The sequence below is a fragment of the Stegodyphus dumicola genome, chromosome 3 (assembly GCF_044657685.1).
Source record: "Stegodyphus dumicola isolate Sdum_Otavi_A_Nest chromosome 3, ASM4465768v1".
In the NCBI taxonomy this organism is placed as follows: domain Eukaryota; kingdom Metazoa; phylum Arthropoda; class Arachnida; order Araneae; family Eresidae; genus Stegodyphus; species Stegodyphus dumicola.
The window spans coordinates 11,050,521-11,074,447 of NC_140770.1; the positions used below are offsets into that span (position 1 = coordinate 11,050,521).

Below are 23,927 nucleotides of genomic sequence, written 5' to 3' on the forward strand. Positions count from 1 at the left end.
ACGACGCTTGCAACGAAAGATGACGCCACCAGCAAAGAACCAATTCATGCGATCACTCCTAATTTTTAGTTATGAATTTTTATTATTTATACCAATGGTTAAATCTGTGTCTTGAAGACTGATTAAGAACAATTATTCTAATTAATTCCTTCTAGGTAGATTCGCAAAAAATTTTGCCGAGTTACCTGTCGGGCGTTCAACATTTAAATAAGTTTAACCTTTTTTGGCAACACCGGTTCCACCAGGTCATCTGTGAGAGAAGTCTGCTTTGTTTACATAGTTCATGTTTTCTTCAGTTAAGAAACTTTAGATATATCACACAAATTTTAATATGGCTAAGTATTTAGGTCTGGTTAATGTGAAGCGATGTTTGACATTATTAAGCATAATGTTGGTATTATACAGTCGGGTCTCAGCAGTAATGCAGGTAAACTTGCTTTTTCTTTTTTAATTCCATATTGTTTTAAGAACACGATAAATGATAAAGGAACATGCAGAACTTGCTCATATAGCTACAAAATTGTTGATTTTTCCCCGTTTATAATAAATATTAGTTGCTTAACTTTAAATATAATAAAATTCATATTTTTAGGTTACGTGCATGTAGAAATTTATGTTACCATCTTAGTTTTTGCTATAGTTATTAACTGTAAATGTAGATTGCTTTCAATTAAATTTGTTTTCAGCGAATTTTAAGATAATCATTTTTGATTTTAATGTAAATGAAGGCAAAATACAGTGGTATTACAGTATATGTTCTAGATCTTAGGACGTATACCATACGAAATTTTCCTATAACAGCGAAAATAATTAATATCTTTTTAAAAAAAGATTTCTTTTGCATAATAATCCTCTTATAACACTGTTTAATACCAAAATGCAAATACAATGAGTGAAATATGTACTGTGCATAAACGAAGCCCTGCAAATAATACTATGCATAAGTGTTTTTCTGCTATCCAGATGAAAAGCAGTTTTTCAATATGCACTAATTCTCAACCGGTTGTAGGGGGAGGAATAAAGTCAGCCTTTTACCTGTTATGTATTTGGTTTATAAGTATTAAAAACTACTTTTGTTCAAGTTTAATATACTTTTCCTTGTTTAATTTATAAATGCATTAAAAGATAATCTAAAGTTAAACAAATGTATATATATATTTCAAGTTTTAGAAAGGCAATGGAGATGATAGAATGATGGTCTAGCAATGGCGAAAGGAGTGCATGGAACAAAAAAGAATTGAGAACCCCTTACTCACTGATCTTTGTTTGGGTAATCGATTTATGACAAGTTAGAATCCATTAATTTCTTATATTTATAATTTCCATAGTTAAAATAAATCAACCAAAGTCAGTACTAGATTGAAAAGATTTTGGATGTTTTAGTGGTGTCTGAAGAGTAGAAATAACAACGGTCTCATCCTTTGTCTGGATTGTGAAGAATTGATTCTGTATGATTATGCAAGAATGTAGTAGTAATCACTCTATGCATTAGAACGTTGGTACTTTTATTCCTCATATTCTTACTAGAGTGAGCCCACAAGCAGGTGAGTGGTAAAGTCAATGAACACTGGTTTGGTCCGAGGTTTGAATCACAGCAAATAGACTGGATGCATGGACATTTTTGTAGTTTTTCTCCCATGTGTAACATGCATTCAAGTTAGTTTCTTTTAGGAAGTCTCCACACAGGCATCCCTGCCCTTAGGCAGATAGCCCTCAAATGCTTTGTCGTAATTAAATAAACTAAATCATCTTGCTTAAATGAATGTGTGTCAAAGATTTGTTTCTAATTTTCATTTTTTTGAAAGTTAAATACAACATAGTTACCTGTAGAATGTTTTCAGATTGCTCTTTAACTTTTTGGAGTTTGCTAACTTTTGCTAAATTGCTTCTGAATACATATTCTATGTTATTGAACTCTCTTCAGAAGCTATAAAAATGCAGCCTTTAAATATTTCATCTTAAATAGATAAAATTCCTCATTTTCACTTTAGATTTAAAATTTTAAATTACATATTTTTTGTGCAGATTGAGGGTCTCTAACCAGGGAGAATTTCATATTTTCCGGGAAAGGAATGCAATCAGCCTTTTACTCAGCTTATATATATATATATATAACTTTAGCTTATAAGTATAAAAAACTACATTTTTGGGTTATAGTATTTGTCGTACTTGTCGGGATGGCAGAGACATGACACAATACGTGATTGTAAATTTAACGCTTTATTATATCCAGAAACATGACTTTTATGTACAGAATATTTACATGCTGATACATTATGATTTAAGAAAATAACTCCGTTTTAACTCAAATGCCCTATCACAAGTTCTGCAGACAACTCTCGTGTGCCACTCACTCTGTCTGTCTCACCTGCTGGATTTTTGCCACAATGGGAGGCAGATGATTGGTTGACCATAGCCAGATAAATGACAGGATTTATCAATATTTTCTCTCTAAATCAATGCATACATATATATTTTGAATTTTTGAAAGTAGGGGGATGATTTTTGTTGTGTCTATGATAAAACCTATTGAAATAGGTCCATGGGTCACGATTCTGGCTATTGATAGCCAGAATTGTCATCGTGACCCATGTTTGAACGTTGTTTGAACAAGACTAATATTTTAAATATTCAGGAAGGATGGCCAGATAATCAAAAATTGTGTCAGTTCTGTGTCCGGGCAGCATCACAGTTTCTGTAGGTTTTCCTACTCTCTCTGTCAATTTTCAATCTTCTGTAATGGCCAGTTCTTAGTCTGACCATGGTTTTAGCCATAAGTCGATCTGCATTGATGTTACGGACCTGGTGCTTTATTGGAATTGAATGTTCCTTCAATCTGTATTTGGCCACGGCATTTGCATCCGAGATGGTGACATTTACGTTATTATTATTGTTGAGATTCCAAGTCTCTTTTACCGGTTTATCTGCATTCTCATTACCTGTGATGTTCACATGTACTGGCAACCATTGAAGAATGCAGACTTTATCTAACTTTTGAAACTTGCTTAGGTGAAAATGAATCTTGTTGATGAAGGGAAGATGGAGAATTTATTGTGATCGAGACTTAAAACTGCTCTAATATCTTTATCAAATTGATGACCATTTCAGTCTAGTACTGCCATTGTAGTTTTCAAAGATATTCGTAGCAATGTGTTGTGGTACGCTGTTTCTTGCTTTGTTTGTAAATTTTATTAAATTATACTCTCTTCTTTTCCAGGCCACATTCCTAAATTAGTTTTAAATTATTGGTGGAGGGTACTATACCAGTAATGATTTTTGCGGTGTTTGCCTGGACACTTTCTAATTTCCTCAAGACAGTCCTGGAAGTATGAGTCCAAATAGCAAAAGCATACTCTGTGATCTTTAGTGAGGTGTATGTTCTAAGGGTCCCAGGAAAATCTCTTAACTTCTACAAAGACTAAATGATTCTTAATCTTTTCTAAGCTCTGTCTTCACAGGTTTTAACATGTTCAGTGAATTTCAATTCTGCATCTAAGGTGATTCCCAAGTATTTTGGGCATGTTCGTTATATTATGCGTTATGAGGCAATATGATGGCATGATTATTATGGCTGAGTATTTTGCATGAACATGGAAGGCAAATGCATCATTATGCATAATGATGGATGTATAATTTTGAATTCATCATATCTCTATACAGTCAAAAGTCGTTAATCCGGACTCGTCGGGACTTCGCCGATTCCGGACTATCGATTTTTCCAGATTATAGATCATCAGTTTAAATCTGGTAAGATGGCATGCAGAAATTATAAAATTAAAAATATTAAACCGTAATTTATGAAATAAAAAACAATTATGATCTAAAGGGTATCAAAATTTACAAAAAAAAAAAAAAAAAAGCGTAATATTTATTTGTTTACTTTATTAAACATTTCTTTCAATGTAAGTTGTTTAAGTTGCTTCGTTTTTTATGTGATAATACATTCTCTTTAATTCTTTAAACAGACATAATTTCTTGTTCAGTTACAAAGTTCCACTATTCAAGTCCTATAATTGCTGTGTCGAGAATACCGACTAATTTGTCAATAGAAATTTTTTCGTTTTCAATAACCTTTGCTTACTTTCTTCGCTATCAGAAGTGAATCATAATGACGAGGAATTTGATTTAAATCATATCAAAGATGGAGTACATCGAGATGAAATACTATATTTAATAAGGAATTACAATCCAAATAAAATAAAAACATCTGCCCTGAAGATAAGAATAGTGCTGACAGATCAACTTCCAATTCATTGCGCGGCGCCGCGGCGTTACAGGTAAACAAAGTTTAGATAAACAAACGTTAAAGTTTAGACAAACAAAGGATATGCCTTTATCCATTTTTTGTAGCAATTCCACTTTTTGTTTAATGAACTTCGAAACATACTTTCGCTTTGTAGATCATTTACATATTAATAAATAGATATCAGAAATTCTATTTGACATAATCAAAAGTTCAAGCTTATTTTTATAAAATTGCTCTAACAGTCTGCAAAAAATGATAAGCCGGATCCAATTGGAAGATTAAGGAACAACGCAATCTGCAACATTAACTGAAATAGATAATTAAATAATTTTAGCTTAGCTTATACCGTCCGTTATACGTTAAACGTGCACTCGTAAACATATTTTGTGCACGTGTGAGAAGGGGGCTCAAACCTTACGGAACACCAAGGATTTACTTGCTCGTGCATGCACATCTGTTACACCATGCTTTAATTTTTCTGTCCCTCGAGAAATCATTTATCCAGATAAGGGCATTTTTTCCAATACAGTACAAAGTGTTTAATCCGGACTCATCGGGACTTTGGCGATTCCAGATTAGGGGTTTTTCCAGATTATAGATCATCAATTTAAATCTGGTAAGATGGTATGCAGAAATTATAAAATTAAAAATAGGAAACTGTAATTCATGAAATAAAGAGCAATTATGATCTAAAGGGTATCAAAATTTACAAAAAAAAAAGCTTAATATTTATTAAACATTTCTTTCAATGTAAGTTGTTTAAGTTGCTTCGTTTTTTGTGCTAATACTTTCTCTTTGATTCTATAAACAGACATAATTTCTTGTTCTGTTCCACTGTTCAAGTCCTGTAATTGCTGTGTCTTGAATACCGACTAATTTGTCAATTGAAATTTTTTCGTTTTCAATAACCTGTCTGTCACACTATTGGAAGCGGTACATCAAAACATCCTTTGGCAGCTCCAGAATCGGAAACTCTTTTTGCCATAATCGAAAGTTCAAGCTTACTTTTTATAAAATTGCTCTAACAGTCTGCAAAAAATAATAAGCCGGATCCAATTAGAAGATTAAGGAACAATGCAATCTCCAACATTAACTGAAATAGATAATTAGATAATTTTAACCTAGCTTATATTGTCCATTATACATTAAACACACATGCATAAACGCATATGCGCATGTGTAAATGCAAATGTGCATACAAAAAGTTTGTATCTTTGAGGTCCGGATTGTAGATCATTCCGGATTATGTATAATGATGTACTATATAAGTTTTATGAGTTCTTGTCTCCATACTCTATCAGATGCAGAAGACATGACAACAAAAATAGCAGTGGTCTTTTTGGTAGTCGTTCTTGGAAAGCATTGATCACAAATTTAACGAGATAGAATAATTGGTCTTCCGTATAATATAATTTTCTGTAGGCTGTTTGATAGAAATTTATCTTTTTGCTTTTTATGAGGACCATAGTGATTCTGGAGTGGATAATTCATTCCATCGCCTTATAAAGGATGCTGATGAGGACAGCAGGCCTATAGTTCTTGCTTTCGTAGCTAATTTGTTTGGTTTCACTAGAGGTACAACGATAGAAATTTTCCATGCGTTAAGCAGCTTGCCGAACTTCCACGATGTGTGTGTGTGATGTATAGATGGTCAAAAAGTATTATTTTTATTATTTACATGTTCTGCCCTGAGACACTGCACGGAAGGGAGGGATGCCTTTGTGGCTGCATTTCTAAAGGAAACTGGCTCGTATTAACAACAAAAAAAAAAAAAAAAAAAAAACCATGCAGCCAGCCCATTCATGGGATTCGAACCTTAGACAGAATTACCAGCGTTCAAGAATTTTACCGCTCGGCCACTGATGTGCCTGTCAAAAACTATTGTCTTGCTTTTTAACGAAGATTTTAAGCATAAATTAGCTGCAAAGAAAATTAACTTTTAGCAATGTTGAAAGGAATGCATGGAGCAAAATATTTTGCAAATGACTTGTATTAATTCATTGTGACGGAGTTCCGACTACTCTTGATTTCCTGCTATCCAGTTTGTAATCATTTTCTGATTTTTAACTTAAAGTTATTTTCTCTTTAATATTTTATTATTTTTCTGCAGGTAAATGTAACGGTAAATTTAGTTCAGTTAATATGCATGTGTTTTTTATCAATGCGTATTTGCTATAATCGACTCATCAGTACTTGTATATTAAATCATCAGTACTTGTAAAAATATCAAATTGTGCATTTACGTGTTGGAGAGTTTTTGTGGACACATTGCAACTGTTTTTTTTTTTTTTTTTTTGCTATCTGATGTTCAAACACCAAGAGCCATTTTCAAAACAGCCATGCACGGAGAATTTCGTATAAGAACAACAGAATAATCAGTATACATCAATAAATTTTAAATGTAAGAAATGTCAGTTAATAAAACACCTACCATTTTTGAAAAGAAAAATGTTTCTTTTTTCCACTGTTATTGTTCCCATGCTCTTAGTGGTCTGTTTTTGCATAAAAATCAGAGAATTGCATGAACTCGGCATCTGTGCAACTTTCGCATTGCGTACTAGCCTAAGCAGGCATGCTATGCACATACCTGGATGAATTGTCACATAATTATTTTGCTGACATACTACATTGCCTCATGAATGCTTTTTCACGACATTTCATTAGGGGTGCAAATAATCAGAAAAAACCCATTTTTTTATAAATTTAAAAATTGGAAAAAAAAAAATCTTTTGAATACTGTAAAGGCCCTTATTTTTGCGAGCCTGTCGTAATCGCGAAAATTTAAGCCTCGCGAAATACTTTTTTTTTCCGCCTCAAATAATAATAAAAAATCAGAAATTTTTCACTTACCCAAAATTTAATGATTTATTGCACAGTTACAAGCTTTTTCTTGACAACTTTCTTTCTTATAACTATTTTTTGAATAATATACAACTATATTTCTCGAATATAAAACAATAAAATTAATAGAAGACAGCTCGTTCACTTAGAATACTATTTATACCAGCTTCTTTGAAGCCATTCAAAATTATCTCATGTTTGGCTTCAATACCGTTAAAGACGCGCACAAGCCAAAAAGTGTAAATCGGTTTTAGTTGTAATATTTGCAAGTCGTGATATTCTTAAAATATTTTATGCAAAAGATGCACTTTTGGAATTTTTCAATACTCTCAACTTTACTTAGGTACTTTTGAAAATTTTCAACTTGTGGTTCTGTTCATATAAAATTCACGACATTTTCATCTCTCACGAAAATAAGGGTCTTTACATACATGATTAATATTTAGGTGTTTCCATATTATAACTCGGCCATAAAACTGTCGCCAAGCAGCATAATTTAACCCTTTGCGGCACAGTGTGTTCCGTCTGGACACACCTAAAAATTTCCTTCTGTACACACAGAAAAATTGAATGAAAAACGATTTACAGTTAAAAGTCGTTAATTAGGACTCGTCGGGCGATTCCGGATTACCGATTTTTCCGGATTATAGATCATCAGTTTAAATCTCGTAAGATGGCATGCAGAAATTCTAAAATTACAAATATGAAACCATAATTTATGAAATAAAGAACAATTATGATCTAAAGGGTATCAAAATTTACAAAAAAAAAAAAAAAGAAACAACTTAATATTTATTTGTTTACTTTATTAAACATTTCTTTCAATGTAAGTTGTTTAAGTTGCTTCGTTTTATGTGATAATACTTTCTCTTTAATTCTACAAACAGACATAATTTCTTGTTCAGTTACAAAGTTCCGCTGTTCAGTGATTAGACTGATTTTTGATTTTGCTGTAATGAGCATAGCTGTAAATTAACTATTATTGCTGTATTGCATTAAAAATGATTAAAATTTGGGACCTGCCTTCTATAGAACAACAAAGATTATTCCGTTATCAAAAAGAGCATGTATTAAAGGTCAAAATATGGTCAGCTAAACATGCTGATAAAACAGTTATAAATTGGAATAATTAGCTGTAGCAGTTTAATTCGCAACATTCTAAACAGAGCTTTACATAAAATCTCGAGTGTCTAACGAAAATAGAAATTGACAAAAGTCTTTTATGAAAAGCAGAAGTGAAGTGGGTTAAATATTGATTGTTTATTAAATAAGGAGGTATCAATTCTTCACACTTGTGCAGAAATTATTGCTGCAAGAGATGGGATGTCCACCAATCTTCATGATCACCTAGATTAAAGGTCTTCAATATGGCCCGCTGAAGGCATTTTAGTGGCCCCACGTTTGTATCTGGAAAAAAAGTGCAGAACTTTTAGAAATTTTAATTTCAAGAAAAATTGCTTTGTCAGCTTTTTGTCATAAAAAAAAACTTTTTTCTTCTTATTCTTGATATTTAAAACATTTTATTGACATGACTGATATTATTTTAGATAAAATTTTTTGAAAATGACGAATTTTTCAAAAAATTTCACTTTATCTTATGTAATTTTATAAATAAAAAATTTTATTACTCGTAAAATCTCAATTCCATAAAAAGGGTAGATTTATCTCAAAGAAGTTTGTAACAGATGTCAATCTTTTGTCAAAGGTGAGCTTGAGCGGGCTGCTACTGTAGAGGGGAGGGGGAATAAATTAACAGAATTCTATTTCTCTTAATGCTGCAATTAGTTGTCAAAGGGAACGGTGATCATAAACATCCTGTTTGATTTGGTGATAAGCAGATTTTCTACAGTTCATTTTAAGCTAGGTATGTGGATTAGCACTAGAATGTGAATTGAGCATGAGTACATGCTCAATCCACATTCTAAAATTCAGAAGTGATTATGGTTTGCATCTTTGAATGAGCTATTGTACATAAGGGTAAGGCGGTTTGCCTTATTTGCAACAACAGTGTATCTGTGATGAAGGAATAAAACATTAAGAGATATTATGATATTAAGCACAGTGAGAAATATTCAGCATTGGAAGGTCATTTTCGAAGTGATTAGGTGATTGAATTAAAATCAAACTAAATTTTCAGAAGTCTTTCTTCACCACAGCGAATAAAGAATCTGAAAATAGTGTTGACATTAGTTACATGATAGCAGAAAAAATTGCTAAGAGTGGAATACCCTTTGCTGGAGTGGAAAACATGCAAAAATTTTTTAATATTTCTACTCTTAGTGTTAGAATTCTTGGATATTTTAATTTGTTATAATCATTTTTACATTAAGTTGTAACAGGAAAAGACTGTTGATCAACTCTATTACATATACGCTTGTAAATAATATGAGCATAGTATCCAATTCCTTAAAGTATTCTTTTTGTGTCATATATGAATGTTAATTTACTTTTCATTTCCATTCAAAATTTACATGTATGCTATCTGTATTCAAAATTTATATTTATGCTATCAAAAATATTTTTGATAGCATAAATATAAATTTATATTTTTATTGGCTTTTCCGTATCAAACTTTAAAAAAGTTTTAGATATACACTCAGTCACAAAAAAATATATATGCACCCTGAATTACTATCACAAAACTTAACATTTATGTATTGTATGACGAGATAAACAAATGATTACAAATTCAGAAGAAAATGTCATTTTATTAAGAGGTTATGGTATGAAAGAGGCTACAAATCAGTAAGTAGTATAGCCACCTCTGGTGGTTATACAAGCTGAAACACGACATGGCATTGAATCAGGTAGGTCACGTCTGACTCCCTGTGGAAGATCATGTCTTAATCTTTGCAACCGGGCAGTTAATTTACCAATATTTCAGGGCAGCAGCAGTTGTTTTCCAAGCATGTCCCAAATGTGCCCTATTTGCGAGAGGTCTGGTGACCCGGCAGGCCACGAGAGTATGTCATATTTTTGAAGATATTGTTGGGTTTGGTTTTTGTGATTATGGCAAAGCCTCGAGGGCTGTCTGCCTTCGGCCAGAGATGCCTTTGAAAAGTGCTTTCTAAGGGGAACTGGCTTGTATACACATTACACATGGGGAAAACCACAAAAACACCCATACAATCAACCCATTTGGGGAATTCAGATCGAACTACCAGTGTTCAGTGACTTGGCAAAGGCCTTCAATCATGTATGTCTGGACACATTTACAAACTACACAACCTAGGCTTCTCAGGCTACATCATAGTTAAATCCTACCTAACTGGTAGACACTTTGTCATCATGTCTCAAACACATTATCAACACGTAGGACAATATTTGCTGGAGTCCCCCCAGGAGAGTCTGCTTGGACCCACTTTATTTACACGAACGACATTCCTACCACACAGAACACAACACTTGCAATGTATGCAGATGACACTGCGATCTCCTCACAAAGTGCATTCATTAGCCCAGCAATGCAACAACTACAAGACTACATAAACATACTCGAGACTTGGCTGACAAAATGGAAGGTCAAAGTTAATGTAGATAAGACTTAAACAATCCTTTTTACCAAGAAGAACAAATTCAATAAAAACCTGCAACTTTACAGAGAAGATATCCCATGGGCCAAGCAAGTCCTTTATCTTGGGGTGATCCTCAGTAAAACTCTCTCATGGTTACCATACATAACATATATCCTTAAAACGTTTCGAGTTGGTAAAGCTACACTTCACTCCTTAATTTCTCGAAACAGTGTACTTTCAATAGATAACAAGTTGTTTATTTATAAAACTGTATTGCATACCATACTATGTTAAGCTTGCCCGGTTTGGCCATATTCATGCAAATCATATAGGAAAAAGTTACGGTATGCATAAAATTGTGTCCTAAGACCGATCAGCAACTCGTCCTGGTACATTCGAAATCAAAAACTTTGATGAATTAGGCATTGAAGAACTGAAATATTTTTATTGTCGGCTTTCTCGGAATTTTAACCTCGCAAGTATCAACAACCCTGTTATAAGGGTCTAGGATTATGATGTAAATGACCCAAATAATAGTAAACGGCCTGTGGCCATACTTAGTACAGTCAAAAGTCGTTAATCCGGACTCGTCGGGACTTCGGCGATTCCGGATTATCGATTTTTCCGGATTATAGATCATGAGTTTAAATCTCGTAAGATGGCATGCAGAAATTACAAAATTAAAAATATGAAATCGTAATTTATGAAATAAAGAACAATTATGATCTAAAGGGTATCAAAATTTACAAAAAGAAAAAGCTTAATATTTATTTGTTTACTTTATTAAACATTTCCTTCAATGTAAGTTGCTTCGTTTCATGTGATAAAACTTTCTCTTTAATTCTATTAAACAGACATAATTTCTTGTTTAGTTACAAAGTTCCGCTGTTCAAGTCCTATAATTGCTGTGTTGAGAATACCGACTAATTTGTCAATCGAAATGTTTTCATTTTCAATAACCTCTGGGTCACTTTCTTCACTATCGGAAGCGAATTATAATGACGAGGAACTTGATTTAAATCATATCAAAGACGGAGTATATCGAGATGAAATACTACACTTAGTATGGAATTATAAACCAAATAAAATAAAAACATCTGCCCTGAAGATAAGGATAGTGCTGACAGATCAACTTCCAATCGGCGGCTGAAATTGATAAACAGATTTCGGATTTCAAAACATACTTTCGCTTTGTAGATACAAATTACATATTAGTAAATATATATCGGAAATTCTATTTGACATAATCTTTCTAATCTATCATAATCTAATAATGACGTTTCTGCCCCCCCCTCTGCCGCAGAGCAGCGTGAAATTGATAAACAGATTTCGGATTTCAAAACATACTTTCGCTTTGTAGTAAATATATACAGTCAAAAGTCGTTAATCCGGACTCGTCGGGACTTCGGCGATTCCGGATTATCGATTTTTCCGGATTATAGATCATCAGTTTAAATCTCGTAAGATGGCATGCAGAAATTCTAAAATTAAAAATATGAAACCGTAATTTATGAAATAAAGAACAATTATGATCTAAAGGGTATCAAAATTTGCAAAAAGAAAAAGCTTAATATTTATTTGTTTACTTTATTAAACATTTCTTTCAATGTAAAGTTGTTTAAGTTTTGCTTCGTTTCATGTGATAATACTTTCTCTTTAATTCTATTAAACAGACATAATTTCTTGTTCAGTTACAAAGTTCCGCCGTTCAAGTCCTATAATTGCTGTGTCAAGAACACCGACTAATTTGTCAATCGAAGTTTTTTTGTTTTCAATAACCTCTGTCACTTTTCTTCGCTATTGGAAGCGAATTATAATGACGAGGAACTTGTTTTAAATCATATCAAAGATGGAGCATATCGAGATGAAATACTATATTTGGTAAGGAATTATAAGCCAAATAAAATAAAAACATCTGCGCTGAAGATAAGGATAGTGCTGACAAATCAACTTCCAATTCATTAGGCGCCCGCCGCCGAGCAGCGTGAAATTGATAAACAGATTTCGGATTTCAAAACATACTTTCGCTTTAGATCCTTTACATATTAACAAATATATATCGGAAATTCTATTTGATATAATCGAAAGTTTAAGCTTACTTTTATAAAATTGCTCTTACAGTCTGCAAAAAATAATAAGCCGGATGCAATTCGAAAATTAAGGAACAACACAATCATCAACATTAACTGAAATAGATAATTAGATAATTTTAGCTTATACGTCCATTATACATAAAATGCGCACGCGAAAACGTATTCTGCACTTGCGCACACTCATATGCGCAGTCGTAAAAGGTCTTACACGCACGCGTGAACGCCTCTGCGCATGTGTCAACGTGGCGCATGCGCAGAAAGTTTTTAGTTTTGATGTCCGGATTATAGATCATTCCGAATTATGGGTGTCCGAATTAACGACTTTTGACTGTATCAGAAATTCTATTTGACATAATCGAAAGTTCAAGCTTACTTTTATAAAATTGCTCTAACAGTGCAAAAAATAATAAGCCGGATCCAATTCGAAGATTAAGGAACAACGCAATCAGCAACATTAACTGAATTAGATAACTTTAGCTTAGCGTATAACTCCGTTACACATTAAACGCGCATGCGCACAAACATATTCGCAGCCATAAGGGTCTTACGCGCTCTCGTAAACGCCTGTGCACATGCGTGAACACGACGCATGCGCAGAAAGTTTGTAGCTTTGAGGTCCGGATTATAGATCATTCCGGATTATGGGTGTCCGAATTAACGACTTTTTACTGTACTCGTATTGTTTAATTTGAATTACTGTTACTTTGAATTACCTGTACTGTACTTTATGACTTATGCTGTGATTTAAGTGCACCAGTTGACTCACACTGTCTGTATTGTATGCATTATATATATCTCTAGGACTTAGGTTAAAGCCAGCTCTTTTTCCCTTTCTCAGCTCTCCCAGATGGCATTTTCAGGTCTTTGTTGGAACTCGGCGCACACTTTATCCCATTACTCAAAAATATGATCATAATTTATTAAAAAAATATTATATCTTATGTTAGTTAGTCATCACAGCATTCGAAACAACCTGCGTGTTCGACAAGGGGTAGGGTCCTTGACCCAGGCACCCTGGTGTTACACTGCTTCTAAATGCGGCTTAGCCACTCGGCCAATGGTAGGCCCGAAGTTATTGTTGGGAGAGTAGCACGGTATGTGGATGAGCATTGTTTTGCTGATAAATGGCACTTGGGTTACTTGATAGCACAGGCAGTACAACCACCGTTAAAATGTCATCCACATAACTGCGAGGCATCATGCCTTGACGGATGACTAGAAGTGATTGTGTGTCCCAAAAAATCAGTTCTCCACATTGTTGCACCTTGTGTAATAGCCCTTATGTCACTCTACAGCAATTGCCAGATTGGATCGCTTTCCTTACCATCTCCACACATGTGTGCATTGATCATCATCACTGAGACTAAAGGGGATTCATTGCTGAAGATCACATGCATCCAGTCAGTCACACTCCAGCTTGCCTGAGTTTTTCAAACATCCAATCGATACTGCCTATGATGTAGGGTCTGTGTTAGTGTTGGCAGCATATACCAGCATCAGCCATTCATCTCCAAATGGTTTCACTTGATACCATCGGATGCCTGGAAAGGTGGTAAGTGGCTTTGAATGCTAGAACGTTGTTAATGCAGAAGTAAATGTTGTTATGATTGTGCGACCTTTGCACTCGTTTATATTCCCAGGATGCCTTGACACTTCATTATGGTAGATTATCCCTTCCATGATCCATTGTTGCCAACACCGAGCAACTACTACATCTCCCCGACTGAGGTGGTGCTGATCCATTTGTTCAATGAACCTGCTTCTCTAAGACCTACTATTCGCCCCTTCTCAAAGTCCAACAACTGTTCTTACTGCCACCAGTTATGCCTCAGAGGCATCTCTAGTCACAGTACAGTCCCTCCAAGTAAACAGATTTTTTTTAATAGCCCTATGGCACAAGCAACCATGTTTTTAAATTCTCACAGCTGAGCATCTCATACGTACATAGCACATTTACTCTTGTCTTATTGGTGTCAAAATTTAAAACATTTGCATATCTCTTACAAGACTACATTTCTGCCGAGTTTCTTGATTATTTCTCAATTTCTTCTGAGTGCATATAATTTTTTGTGATAGAGTGTATATTGAGTTAAAATATCTGCTGTCTCATAAAAAAATTATTAAAATTTATCAGTCGTACTCTAACTGTAGAGTGTGCAACAAATATTCTAATTAGGATGAATACAGATTTTAAAGCTTTGTTCAAGAAATCTGATTTATTAATAAAATTGGCATTATTTAATTCATTTTGTATTCATCCACTATAAAAGCTGTAATTATGTTAAAATATGAATATTTTATTAATTTGAAGTGTTACACAGACAACTGATTTTAATATAAAAATTGCTTGTACTAAATATGGACCTACAATAATCCTAATAATAATTGTTCTTTCATATGAGTTTTCTGATATGTAATATGATACTTAGCCTAACATATTAAAAAAAATGTTATAGGATATCAAGCTTAAAAGATAAAGCTGTATTCATTAAGTAAAACTTTGTAGCATTACTAGTAGTAGTTCCTAACAGTTTTCTTTTCTTTCTTATTAATTCTTTGCTATAAAATGTTTTAGAACCATGCATGCGCATATGCGTTTATGCATGCGATAATACCTATACGCATGCAATAATACCTTTACGCATGCACATAATACGTTTACGCATGTGCATTTAATGTATAATGGATGGTATAAGCTAGGCTGAAATTATCTAATTATCTATTTCAGTTAATGTTGGAGATTGCGTTGTTCCTTAATCTTCTAATTGGATCTGGCTTATTATTTTTTGCAGACTGTTAGAGCAATTTTATAAAAAGTAAGCTTGAATTTCGATTATGTCAAAAAGAGTTTTCGATTCTGGAGCTTCCAAAGGATCTACAGAGCGAAAGCATGTTTCAATGTACCGCTTCCGATAGTGAAGAAAGTGACAGAAGTTATTGAAAACGAAAAAATTTCGATTGACAAATTAGTTGGTATTCTCGACACAGCAATTACAGGACTTGAACAGTGGAACTGAACAAGAAATTATGTCTGTTTATAGAATTAAAGAGAAAATATTAGCACAAAAAATGAAACAACTTAAACAACTTGCATTGAAAGAAATGTTTAATAAAGTAAACAAATAAATATTAAGCTTTTTTTTTTTTTTTGTAAATTTTGATACCCTTTAGATCATAATTGGTCTTTATTTCATAAATTATGGTTTCATATTTTTAATTTTATAATTTCTGCATGCCATCTTACCAGATTTAAATTGATGGTCTATAATCCGGAAAAAACCCTAATCTGGAATCGCCGAAGTCCCGACGAGTCCGGATTAAAGACTTTGTACTGTAGTTCCTAACAGTTTTCTTTTTCTTTCTTATTAATTCTTTGCTATAAAATGTTTTAGAATAAAAAGTTGTATTTCTTAATTCCCCCCTCCCCAAATGAGAATATTGAATTTGACCATTCCTTTTATGCTGCATAAAGTATAAGAAATGTATTTAGTTATTTTGATTTCTTAATATAGCCTAATATTTCTCGTAATCCTTAATTTCTCATGCCTTGTACCTCTTGTAGCCAGATATTTATGTACTCTATTCAGTCTGTCAATAGATGCATCTTTCATTATTATTTATATTCTACTTTTTTTTTCTTTTTACAGAACAGATGAACTTTGCATAGGTACCTTGTTAGGTGTCTATGAAATTGGGAGCAAGTATTATGAAAATGAAATCTATTTTTATGGTAAGTATTTAGATTATTTAAGCAATGCAGTTAAAAAAAAATAAATCTTTATATGAAAAGTTAAGAAACAAGATTTAATCAGATTTAATGGATATGTAGGATATTACCACAAAAAGATTACACAAAGTTTATATTGGACTAGCAGCTGGTGAGTAAGACTGGTTGCAACAACTGATATGGTAATATTAAAGGGTGCTTAGGTATTAATTAGTATAACTATCTTTGTAAAAATCACAGTTTTTTTTTAGCAACAATGCTCCATAAAAATTCTTCAGTTATATTGTCTTTTTACTGTTTTTGTTATTATTATTATTATTATTATTATTTATTTATTTGTTTCAAGTTCTAATGATTTTTATTGAGAAATTGTGATATACTTTGTCCAAAATTCAATTTTAAAATACGTGCTTTGGGGATTTTCCTGCAAGGGAGGGAAAAAAGAAACTGTATTTTTCTCCAAAATTCCTGAATCTATACTTTAAGTGATTGCCCATTACATCAGATAGAAAAGTATTAGCTGCCCCAAAACCAAAAGTGTGGCTAGGATGAACATTAGTTGTATGGCCTTGTATGTTGTATGGTCAGTGTATTGTAATTTGGCCACAGGTTAATTCCCTACTTAGCAAGTGTTTGAAAGTGATGTGCAAGAATCACAGTTAGTTGAGTGGAAAATCACTCTTTTTGCACGCCTGTTTTTTTTTTTTTTTTTTTTTTTTGTGTGAGTTTTGCATTGTCCTTTCGTAGGCTTTACAAGAAAAATAAATTCTCATAAAAAGTATTCTGCTGATTGTCTGGAGATAGGACGTCTGATTTTCAGACCTACTTTGTTTATATATTTAACTTCATAAAAAGTCAAGTTAAGCTGTGACACATATAAGTCGCTAATATTTTGTTTTTTTAATAATATGAAAATTTGCAGAAAGTATAAAAAATTAAGCTTTAAAATTTAGTTTAATCCTCTGAGTAGCATGGTAATTTAGATCTGTGTGTGAAAAGCTGTATTTTAACAGCATTTATTAGCCATTATTATATAATTGCATATTTTAATCTTTGTTTTCATAAGCTTTCATTCATTGGAACGATATTTAAATTGCTGAAGAAACTAAGAAAACAAAATATTTTAAGTAACAAAGGAATATGTACCAAGTATGACAAGTTTCCTGACGAGATAAAAGTGATCATTCTACTTAAAGGACTAAAGTTTGCTTAGCGCTTATGTTTTTACCTTAAAAAATGTGAAAATCTCTTAAAATAGATATTTAAGTTGCTGTTAATTCTGCATTTTAGATTTTAATCATTATAAACATGTGGTTTACATAATTTTGATTTTCAGTACTTTTATAATATGTGGCATTAAATATTGTCTTCCATTGATTTTCTGATTTATAAAGAATAGAAATTGTTTTCAATATTAAGATCAGATTTAGAATTTGAATAATCTTTTTAACATAGCCTTTTAATTTAGAAAGTAATTACTATATACTGTTTTAGCCGCATAAGAGTACATATGATTTTTTCTTTTTATTTGATTAACTACTTTCCCTTTTATTTTGTACTGCAGAAAGACAAGTCATGATTCTATTTATATTTGATTAATTGTATATAATATCTAAGTTAAAATATTTGGTTAATCTTTACTGTACGGTTCCGTTTGGCGAATCGTTGATTTTTTGATGGCAACATGGGTGCCATGAAGGATTCGCATCAATTTCAAGATGGTGTCCATCCTTCCACCCCCTGTAGAAAATCAATACAAGAAATCACTTACACAAACTCGGTGTCCATGTACACATTGGCCTATTTTAACTTCAAGAAACATAAGAGAATTGTATAAACTAGGCATTGCTCACTAATTTAACTTTATCCATGTACACATCGACCTATTTTAACATAAAAAATTCAGAGAATTGCACAAACTAGGCATTGCGCACTAATTTCACTTTATCCATATACACATCGATCTATTTTCACTTAAACACATTTGGCAATATTCGCAGTTTTACCCCAAGACTAGTTTTGCCAACATTATCGACATTAGGGTTACCAAAAAATCTACTTCACGCAGCAGGCTTCCAGATTTCATGAACAATCAATAACACTTGGCTATTTTTTCAGACAGAAACCAAGCAGAACTATACAGTAAAGTTCAACCAAATATTTTAGTTAAACAAATGTTACTGTTATTCATATACATATTCAGCTGTATCTGTTTATATGTGAATATCAGCTATTAGCATTGCATAACTGACATACAAAATGGAATTTCATTATAAGTAACAATAATTTATGTAGGAGTTGCAATTCCCTGGTTTAATCTTTCATACAGAGTATCTCAGGAAAATTTCACACCAATTGTACAGATATATCTCGGGAAAGAAAACTACCAATTGTAGAGAAGCTGCTCCCATACAGAAATATGGTACTTTTCTGTTTCGCCGGCGCAAATCTCGCCAAGCAGAATTTATTGGCGACAACATACAGTATACACATAAAAAATATTAAAAAAATGTTAGTTCTAAGAATTCTTTTTTTTTAATATCGCTTAAAATTATATAAAAAGCCAATAAATAAAGACAATAAATTTGTAAAAAGACATCAATTTAAGAATTTACTATGTTTTCATGGTTCAACATTCTGATTCGCCGGTTCATATCACATGACCCTCAAGCGATCTCATCTCACGTAAACTACTCTACAAAAATCTAATGCTCTCAGTAATTATCTACATTAATTTCAAGTTAAATCTTAATTTGGAACACAAGTTTAAATGCAAGAAATATTTCAATTCGTACGAATAGCTTACTCAGAAATTATGTAAAACTGCAGTGCTTTACTTTGCTAATGCATTCTCATTAGAATTGATGAATTTAACCCTTGACTTTACCTTTTCTATATTTTCAGCTTCGGGTAAGCGCTGTGATTGCATCCTAATTGACTTAATTACCGAAAATGGCCTTTGACATAAAACTGAACTATCTGATAAAAATTCTATGTAATTATATGCCAGTATTGAAAGAAACAATCAATCTGATAAGAAAAGCTGCGACTTGTTTTCAAAATGAGGCGTAAAAGATTACCAGCGAGAATATTCCGTTTGGCATCGGTTGTACCATTATTGGCGACTTTATCGCTTGCGCCGGCAAAACGGAAAAGTACCAGAAATATTATACCTATTTTTTTTTAATGTTCTGTTTGATAACCATAATATCTTTCTGCACAGTAATTTTCAATAGGAGAGGTATTTTATCCCATTCCTCTTGAACAGCTTTCCAAAGTCCAAGCAGGGTTGTAGGTCAACATTTGGGCAAATGCTTTTTAAAAGTCCAAAAGCACAAAAATCCATGGGTGATACAATCCAGAGATTTAATAGGATATGAGTGAAGGATATGGCCTTGATACTTGTTCTATTTTTTCAAGAAAATTAACAGTAGATTTTGCCTGTGGCTGCTTGTATTCATTGTCTTGGTGCAATTTTACTGATTGATGGGACTGGGGTTAAAAAAAAAGAGTGTTTCATGTTTGAAAACTGGGTATAAAAATATGTTTCTGAGTGATTTCAACTTTTATCAAGTGGAGTTGATCTCAACTTTTATCTCCACTTTCTTTATATTTCATTTACCATTATATGAAAAACCAGCAGCAGTCATAAATCCCTTTGAAAAACTTTCTTTAGATTCTTTGAACCATGTTTTCATATTTTATCTCCTTTGATGATAATAAATGGATCTCTTTTTATTGCAGTCAATTAAATACACCCACTATTCATCTATTTTTTTTTAATTAAAGAAACACAATAAGTTCCCCATGTACCACATAGTATTACATGGGGCTTACAGAAGTAAGTATGAAACACAATACAAAATAAACAGAAGGAAAAACTGAAATAAAATTAAGGATGATTACAAAGTTTCACAACAAATTGACAAAAAGTGTTAAAAGCACTTCTCTGGGAAATAAATTGATAAAATTCTGGAGGCCAGTTAAGTTTTTCAGTTCCAGTTTCAAGACTTTTCTTTCGTTCTTATATTTAGGACATAGAAGAAGCACATGTTCAACATTCTCCTCTCCACCGAGGCTACAATCACAGACAGACTTGGACCTCAACTCAAATCTATTCAAATAACTTTTGAAATTTAACTGACTATTCATCTAGTGTGACATTTTTCATTATCCAGATAACATTTCACATATTCCAGATAAATATTTCTCACAAAAATTCTACAGCATGTTCTGCATTTGACGGTATGTCATGGAGAAAGATTAGGCACTTTGTTTTTTCACCTTTTTAAGATTCAAATCAGCATTAGTCACTTTGTTTATAGTTGACATTCAGCATTTTATTGATTTTGAAACTGTCTTTTGAGTTTGCAGATTTTTTTTTTAACGTTAACATACCTTTGCAACATTCCAAGCATTCCATTTTTTTCTTTGAATATGTATTTGGAGCCATTTTTCTACTTGAAGCTAAAATTTGATATTTTTTCCCATTTCTTATTGACATTATTTCCTATCATAGTTTTATATCAAAAATCTATGGCTTTCACAGCATTTTTCAATAATTAGATATGAATAATTTTCTTCGGAAAGAGCACAAACAAAGCCTTTCCCATATTTCTTCCTTAAAAGCACCATTTTGCATGAACACAAGTAGCAGACAATAATTTATACTTTCAGAAATAGAAATATAGTTGCAGTTAAAAGGAAATTTTCCAATTGATGATTTTTTATGACAAAGTAAAATCATCTAAAAAATGTGTGAATGCCCTCTGTATTACAATATATTTTAATAATAAATATTTTTTCAAGAATTAATTTTCAAGTTTGTTTTTAAAAATTGAAAAAAAAATTCGTGGAGTTTTTAATAATAAAAAAAATTATAAATATATTTTTAGTGGTTTATGGACATGATGGATCTGCAATTTTTTTTAAAAGCTTTCAAAATCTTAACAATTCTGTTCAGAAGTGAGATAAACTCATTTTGTGTGGTGAGGGATAAGTAGCTTGTAAATCTCTTGCCAGACTATTACTGGATTGATTGTTCTATCTTGATCAAATGTTCTCTTAATGCAGCCTTATATTTTGACTAGGAAATCTGAAGGAAGTAGAAAGTAATTTTTGCAGAACATTTTCTTTTTTTCCACCTGCATATGCTCTCTGTGGCTATGGAAGGGAAGATATTTAGCCAAACACTCTAGCAGTCTTTTTTTAAAGACCTTTCCATTTCCTTTATTCTTCAGATGCTGTCTGGATAACTTGGTCAATTATTCTGTTGGCAATTAGACTTGTTTTTAAAATTTTCCATTTTGCAAAACAAGCTTTGTGTTCTAAGGTTTCATGATTGTGAACTTTTGGACTAATCTTTCATCAAGCTTGAAAGCCAATAGCAGCTCTAGATGTATTATTCAAATTTCCATCTGTGCTGCTAAAAAGCCTACAAAAGCAATACAAGCTTCGATTTTTTTATTTGAGTATGCCATCCATGTTCTCAGAATTGTGTTACCATTTGGTTAACTTATAAGGAGTGTTCTTCGTTTCAGCATGCCCTTCATGGTGTAACTGGAAGTGCTCTCCATGTGTATTCAGGAGATCTGGAATTCAAATTCCAACAATAGCATTGTACATTTTTCACATCTTGAGCATAAAAAAAAAAAAACCTAATGACTCTACAGTAGCATCTGAATTGAAAGGCAGTAGACAGTATTTGGTCACCCTCCGAATTTGGCAAAAGGCCCTCACCCTTTAAAAAGGGGAGTTTGTAAGGAATTTTTCCCTCCTTTCAGCGTGCCTTCGTTGGGTAACTGGAAGTACACTCAACACATATTTGGGAGGACTGTAGTTCAAATCCCAGGAAGGAATTTTCACATTTTTCATGCCTCCAGCATAATGAAACCTAATGATACTACAAGCTGATATAGAACAAATTGATTGTCAATTGTCAGTTAACTTCTTTTGTTCATCCTTATATCCTTGTATATATTTATGCTGTAACTGAAATGAATGGTCCATCTTTGTTTTGAAACACTTCATTTCCTCTTTTAAGAAGTCAACTCTTGGATTTTTTGGAACAAGGAAAAGACCATTTGGAGGAGTCAAAAACAAAAAATATTACTCCTTCTTCATCATCATCTGATGTACAGTCTTCTAATTTATTTCCTTTTACATTATAATTACCTTGAGATTTTTATTTTCTTAATTTTCCAATTTCCAAATTCTATCTCAATATAATATTATGTCTTCGTCCACATTGTTCTGGTCTGTGGATTTTTAAACCTAATGTTGATTTCGTAAGTTTAAGAAATTTCAGCATCAACCTGGCCAGTAACTTGGACTTCCAAAACTTTCACCCACTATATTTTTCTTTGCTGTGCTTCACTAGGACAGTGTTACTTCATGCATATGAAATATGAAAAAAGTCCAAGTGTGTTGGTAGCATTAACCAAGTACTTCTAAAATCTATTAATTATAAACAACCTAGGCATTTCTAATAAGTAGATACTTATAATTTGTAATAAGTGTATTTACAAATAATAACCTAATGTTGATTAACCTAATTTTAAACCTAATGTTGATTTCGTAAGTTTAAGAAATTTCAGCATCAACCTGGCCAGTAACTTGGACTTCCAAAACTTTCACCCACTATATTTTTCTTTGCTGTGCTTGACCGTGATAATCTTCCAAATTATGGGAAAATGCTGTTGCACCCCAATTATCAAAAATATGTTTATATTTGTAAATAATCAGCCAGAACCATATGTAGGGTAAAATCTTGAATTATGTGCTTTTAGGGGGGGATGAAAGCATGCTTCCTGAATGTTTTTTCAGTAAATAAAACTGTAGAAAAAGCAATTTTGTCTATAAACCATTCAAAAATCAATATTTTCCATGCAAATGTAATTTTAGTGACAAACTATTTCAGTTTCTTTTTCTTAATTTAATTCTTCAATTTTCTTGCCTGTATTTCAAATTATTATTTTATCATTTATGATAAAATTGTTTCAGAAACTTTCAGCTGGGATGTAGGGAGTAAAAGAATACAATAATATGTAAAATTCAAATAAATAAATAAATAATAATAATAATGAAAGGAGTTTTAAAAAAATATTTAAAAAGTGCCCATGAAACACAGCAAACCGTTTGTTTTGGAAGTCAACTCGATAATAGGAATAATTTTTTTTATATATATAAAGTCCTGTCAAACAATGTTTCAAATAAAAGCTGTTGCTTATAATTTATGCTGTAATTTTTATTTGAAGACTGCAGGTAATATTAAAAATTTAGAAGAAACACAGATCTGAAATCACCAAAGGACCATTTGCCAGTTGACTTTGACCAAAATTTATCCTATTAATGTGAAACTGAAATATAAAGCTTCATTTAACCCTTTGAGGTTCGGTGCATAAAAAAAAAAAAAAAAAAAAAAAAAAAGGGAGGAAAAAATTTACACATAGATAATTAGCCCCTAATACAATGTTATTTCATGGGGGGGGGGGAAACAGGTAAAC

The 23,927-nt window shown here is 32.3% G+C and overlaps 1 long non-coding RNA gene across 2 annotated transcripts in view; it reads left to right on the plus strand.

Moving 5' to 3' along the window:
• Positions 1-238: 238 nt before the first annotated feature.
• LOC118204315 (uncharacterized) overlaps positions 239-23,927 on the plus strand; it is a 53,219-nt gene continuing 29,530 nt past the window's right edge. For both annotated transcript variants that reach the window (XR_015040138.1, XR_004760766.2), the window contains exons 1-2: positions 239-427; positions 16,343-16,425. This is a non-coding gene — a long non-coding RNA (uncharacterized LOC118204315). The remainder of the gene's footprint in view (positions 428-16,342; positions 16,426-23,927) is intronic.